This window comes from Pteropus alecto, unplaced genomic scaffold (genome assembly GCF_000325575.1).
Source record: "Pteropus alecto unplaced genomic scaffold, ASM32557v1 scaffold12, whole genome shotgun sequence".
Classification (NCBI taxonomy): Eukaryota; Metazoa; Chordata; class Mammalia; order Chiroptera; family Pteropodidae; genus Pteropus; species Pteropus alecto.
This window is the reverse complement of record NW_006432669.1, coordinates 223,475-230,017: the sequence shown is the minus strand read 5'-3', so window position 1 is coordinate 230,017 and position 6,543 is coordinate 223,475. Positions and strand designations below refer to the sequence as shown.

At 29.8% G+C, this 6,543-nt stretch overlaps 1 pseudogene; it reads left to right on the top strand.

Moving 5' to 3' along the window:
* The first annotated feature begins 4,739 nt into the window (after positions 1-4,739).
* Positions 4,740-4,858, top strand: LOC112476243 (annotated as a pseudogene).
* The last annotated feature ends 1,685 nt before the right edge of the window (positions 4,859-6,543 follow it).

Below are 6,543 nucleotides of genomic sequence, written 5' to 3'. Positions count from 1 at the left end.
TAAGAGAATATTCACTAGTCAGCTAAACTTCCCAAGTTTCCCCACTTTTCAGAAATATCAAATAGAATGATATTTGGAATTTCCTTGCATGCCTCTTGCCCTTGATGTAATTAACCTCAGTAAAATATTTTTAAAGCAGCACTTTTGGTTTATAGTGCAGCTACATTGGTAGTGGTGATCATTATGCATTATAATGATGGAAGAAAATAGTTGAAGGATAATTAATTAACATAGTGGTTAGAAAAAAATAGTTGAAGGATAATTAATTAACATACCAAACAAATACAGGTGAAAAAATGTTACTATGTGTTAGTATTTTCTCCAATAGCTATATTAGCTGTCAAATTCAGTGTTTAATATATTCTACTCTCTTCCAAAAATATATCTCCTTTACAATGGCTTTGGGAATAGAGGTTTATGTAATCATTGAATATTTTAAGATTTTGTAGGAATGGTCATTTTTAAAATGTATGCTAGCAGCGAAACTCCAGCTAAGATGAAATCTGTCATATTGTAGTTTTAAATAAATCATCCAAACTTTTCCCATATCACTGAGAAAAGTTAGAAAAAAAAAGAAAAACATTCATTTGCCAAATAAATTACTGTAAAATGTTGAATGTGAAATGAAAATGTACAATTGAGCTATTATATAAACAAAAACTTAAAAAGCCCAATAGTGTTATTAATAGTATTTTAGATTTGATTTATGTAAGAACTCCCCACAATAAGTAAGGCTTCCTCTATGGCTCCAAAGTACCTTGTATTTATTTCTTTCATAGTGTATACTATGTACTGTTTATAGGCCATTCTTGAAATTAGGCACTGAATTATTCATTTACAGCTTTATTAATATATATTTTATATGCATTAACTGCACATACATGAAGAGTACCCTTTGATAAGCACTCACCCATGAAACAAACAGCACCATCAAGATAATGAACATATCCATGACTCCCAAAGTCTCCTTACGTCTTTTTACTTCCTCCTTCTCTTCCCTACCCTTGCCTGTCTAGAAGCAGACACTGATCTATTTTCTGTCTTTAGTTTAATTTTTAAGTTCAAGACTTATATGAATGAAATTGTATAACACATATTCTTCTTTGTCTGGCTTAGTTCCTTCACCATGCTATTTTGGGATTCATCCATTTGGTTGCATGTGTCAATAGCCCAGTTCTTTTTTATGGCTGAGTAATATTTATTTGAATGGTTATGTCACAACCTGTTTATCTATTCATCTGTTGGTGGATATTTGGGTTGTCTCCAAATAAAGCTGCTATAAATATTTATAAACAAGGTTTATATATAAATATATGTTCTCATTTTTTTAAATTTTTTTTTGGATAAAAAAAAAGATGTGGAATGGACAGGTCAAATGATGGACATGAATTTAAATTTTCAAGGATTTTTATTTTCTAAGTGAGTTTATCATTTTACATTTTCTGCCATCATTCTATGACAATTCTAGTTCTTTGACATAGTTACCAACACTTGATGTAGTCAGGTTTTTTGTTTGGTTTGCCATGCCAGTGGGAAGGTGGTAGTATCTCTTATGGTTTTAGTTTTCATTTCTCTAATGACAAGTATAGTTGAATAAATTTTCATGCATTTAATTCCCATTCTTTTACCTCATTAAGTAGACTGTACATTTTTTAATTGACATCTTTGTCTTCTAATAATTGAGTTATGAGAGTTCTTCATACAATTCAGATACAAGTCCTTGGATATGCTTTGAAGGTCATTTTTTTGCAGTCTATGCTTGTCTTTTCATGTTTAGCAGGTTATTTTGGAAAAGCAAAAATTTAATTTTCAAAGTCCAATTTATATTTTTTCTTTGATAATGTTTTTGTATCATACTTAGTAAATCTTTGACAAACTCCAAAAAATTATTATTTTCTGCTATGATTTATTGTAGAAATTTTATCATTTTAGCTTTTACATTTAAATCTATAATCCATCTCCAGTTTATTTATGTGTAAGTTTGAGATAAAAACTGAATTTCATTTTATGATGGGAGGGGATTATACTTTTTCCATTAGATTGTTTTGGGACCTTTGCCGAACATCAATTTACTATATCTGTGAAGGGCTATTAATGGACTCTATTCTGTTTAATTGATCAATTTATCTATCTTTATGATATCACTTTGTTTTGACTACTATAGCTTCATAATTAGTTTTAAAGTAAAGGAGTTTGAGTCTTTTCAGGTTGTTCATCTTTTTCAAATATGTTTTGGCTACTCTAGGTCTCTGCATTTTGATATAAAGTTTAGAATTAGTTTTAAATTTTCTGCAAATAAACAGCTGATATTTTGATTAGTAGTGCATTGACTCTATAAGCCAGTTTGGGGAGAATTAGCATCTTAACAATATTGAGTTTTCTAATCCATGTGTATCATACATCTTTTCATTTTTTATCTCTAACTTATCAACAATGTTTTGTAGTCAGTATATACATATTCCATATTTTTTGTCAAATTTGTCTCTAAATATACTGATAATGCTATCATAGAGGAATTTTTAAATGTCAATTTCTGTTGCTAAAATACAAAAATATCATTACTTTTTAATATTGACCATTTATATTGCAGCATGCTATATTCACTTATCAGTTCTAGAAGTCTTATTTGTAGATCCCATAAAATTTTTACACAATCAGGTTGTCTACAAATAAAAATAAGTATATTTTGACTTTTTTTAAAATAAATTTTTGGGTAATTTTTTTAATGATTACATTGATCTTTGTTATAACTTTTCATTTGGTATTTCAGTTATTGATTTACGATTGATTGTGAAAATTTTTAACTTATCATAGTCCACTAAAAAAACAGTAAACAGTGTATTTCAATCTATACCTCTAGCCTTAGTCTTATTTTTTAATAAATTTTATTTCTACATATGTTTTAAACAGCAAAATACATTAATTTTACCTTACACTATAAAGTACTTATAATAAAATTAAAATCGGGAAAATTTGTTTTATAATTTTCAACATAATATGTGTTAGCAAATATATTTATGTTATTCTTCATTCATCTGTGTAGATCTAGATTTCACTCTGGTATAATTTTCATTTTGCCTACGTGGAAAATGTTTTTTATTGTTTCTTGTAATTATGAGACACAGAAAAAGCATGAAAGTGCGTCCCAAAATGAGAGAAAATTACTAGAAACCACTTCAAACACGACAGGCTTAATATAATTAGTAGACATCTAGTAAAATAATTATTATAGCAATATCCCATATATACAGGAAAGTTCGAGAATGTTAGGGAGAGACACAGAAGATATAACAAAGACCCAGAAAGACTATTGTGTTAATAGTTTCAGAAAGAGGATAGACTATTATGAGCCAAAATGACAGATATCAAAGCACTTTTAAGAAATTGTATCTAAATTTTATAGAAGAAAATATTTTAAATAAATAACAAAGGTAACACTTTATTATTGGTATACAATTATTATATACAAGTAGATTGAAAAGATGTGAAATGACTGTCCAGATTTGGGTACTGTCAGGTACAATGAAATAGAGCAGATATGCCTGATAAATTACATGCATGAAGTAAGATGAGGTAGGAAAGAGAATGATGGTAAGGAGTATTTAGGAGTATGGACTGAAGGCAGAGTATAGGAAAAGTGAGTCATTCCAGAGGAAGATGGTACTAGAGTATTAAATAAGACCAAATTAATTGTCATGTCTGAGTAAGAAAAAGTCTGTGATTGTTTGATAAATACAATAGACTTTGCATAATAAAGTGAAGAGAGTAAAATATCCAATTCAGTTCTCTTTCTGTTAAGCCATTGAAAATTCCTTAAGCACACTTAGTTGCTGCCTAGTCTTTATTCTCAAAGAACATAGAGTATATCTCATGTATTATTAAATATCTCAGAATTCCACCTTTCATCGCTTTCCATTGCTACTACCAAGCCACCATCATCCTTCACATAGTTTATTGCATTCAAATCTTAATCATTGTTCGCTTTCATCATTTTTTACCTACTGTCTATTCTCTTCCCAGAAGCCAATTCCTCTCAACTTCTACCCCAAATCTTCCAAAAAAGTCTATTTTTTTTTTTTGGTCATTTAATTCAGGATAAAATCCAGTTTCTTTATTATGAACTATAAGGCCCTGTAACTTCTAACCTTGTTACTGCCACTCTCATCTTTACTGCTTTTCTACTAATGTACCATGTTTCTTCTTGAAAATACACCTATGGCCTGCTCTCTCATTTCTTTCATATGTCTCTCAAAATGTCACCTTATTAGTATAGCCTTCCCTAAACCCCTTTTATAAGATACTTATGCTTCAGAAGAATGAAAATATTTGAAGAAAGAAATGATAAAACCACAAAAAGAAATAGACAAATCTACTATTATAGTGAGAGAATTCAGCACCTTTCTGTCAGTAATTGATAAACAGTCTATAAATAAGTTAGGATACTGTTGAAAAGCACAATCAATTGACTTGATCTAATTGACATTTATGGAATATTCAATCCAACAACAGCAGCATACGTATTCTTAAACTCACATGAAACATTCACCAAGATAGACTACATTATGTGCTACAAATCATCCTTTAACAAATTTAAAAAAAATCAAAATCACGTAACGTATATCTTCAGAGAACAATAGAACTAAACTAGAAACCAATGATAAAAGATATTGGGAAAATATCCAAATATTTGTAAATTAAACAATAAACTTTTAAATAGCACACAGTAGAGAAGAGGTCTTGTCTACAGACATGCTACCCTGAACAAGCCTGATCCTGTCTGATCTTGGAAGCTAAGCAGAGTCAGGCCTGGTTAGTACTTGGATGAGAAACCACCTAGGAAGACCAGATGCTGTAGGCACAAAAATAATGATAATAATGAGAGATTGTAAGCCGACAAGGTCCTTGCAATCTGTGAAGTCAATCAAGGGTTGCCTTGCCAAAAAAAAAAAAAAAAAAGAAGAGGTCTTAAGAGAAATTTAAAATATTTTAACCAAAAATGAAAATAGAACTTATCAAAATGTATGTAATGTGGCAAAAGCAGTAATTATAGGAAAAGAGGGTTAAATGTATACATTAGAAGAGAAGAAAGATTTAAAAATCATTTATCTAAACTTCTACCTAAAGAGAACTTTTAAACTAAAGCATGCTGAAGTAAACAAATAATAAATTTAGAGTAGAAATCAAAAAAATTGAAACCAGCAAAATAATTTTTAAAAAGCAATGAAACGAAAAGCTGGTTCTTTAAAAGAATGAAACTGATAAATTTCTGCCTAGGCAAACCAAGATAAAAAGGCAGAAAACACAAATTACCAATATCAGAAATGAAAGAGAGTTATTATTTCTGATCCCATGCATGTTAAAACAATAGTAAAGAATTACTATGAACAACTCTGTGCCTCAAAATTTGAAAACTTAGATAAAATTGACCAATTTCTTGAAAGACTAGAATTATTGACTAAGCATCTCCAAACTCCAATCTCTGTCTCCTCTACTGTTCAAGGCTATTGTGTTTTGTTTAAGCACAGCTTCCTTGTGCAGACCACAAGAAATTGCTTCAAGGCAGTACGCGAGGTTGATGGTGGGACACATGTCATTTACTTTCCTTCTTTAAGGAATTTATGCATCTTGTCTAATTTATTAAACAATTTGCTTTCCATATTATTACATTTTTATATTTTTATATTTGTTTAGGATAGGAAGCTATTCTTAGCCCTGTTAATATCATAGCTAGCTTTGGTAGACTTTTAATTTTATATCTAACACAATCCTGAATTTATACTACTTATTTACCAAACTCAAGTTTTTTTGTTCACCTATGCACAAATCGTTCTCCTAATAAAACTTCAGAACATACAGATATTTTTTGTTTTCAATTATAACATATTCTTAATGCTATATGATACTTTATTACCCATAATTCTAATCCTCCTTTTTCTTGATTAAATAAATTTCCACATTCATGTAAACAACTAGAAGAGAGCTGAGATATAAACAAAAGTCTCTAATCTTCTCTTTCTCTTCCCATTGCATGTTCTATTAAAAAAATAAGAATAAGATGGGTAAGACATAGAAATGAACAAAGAGAAACAGCATTTCTTTGAAAAGGAACATAAATATACTTGTAAATCAGAATCAATAGAAAATCTTAGTCAAAAAACATTATTGTGTTAATCTGTTTTTCTACTATCTACTGGATTATTTACTTCTGAATGACCACCATGTATGAGACATCACAAATAAATTAGGATCTTTTTTCAGTTGGAGTGACAAGTTTATGTGTGAAGGTTAACAGAGAAAAGGGGAGGGGATGGTGCATGTGGAAGTAAGAAACCTAGGAGAGAGATTTTATAATTTCTTAAGTCATGAGATCCAACACCCAAATTTACAAGAATGTAGTAACTAAATTATAACCCTCTTATTCAGTGTTTCTCTCTCATCAGCATCTGATACACATAAATTACAAACACTAGCGTCCACTTCCTTTGAATAGCTTCCATTTCCTGGCTGCTGTTATGTCTGCCAGGCTTCTGATTCTCTAGAAAC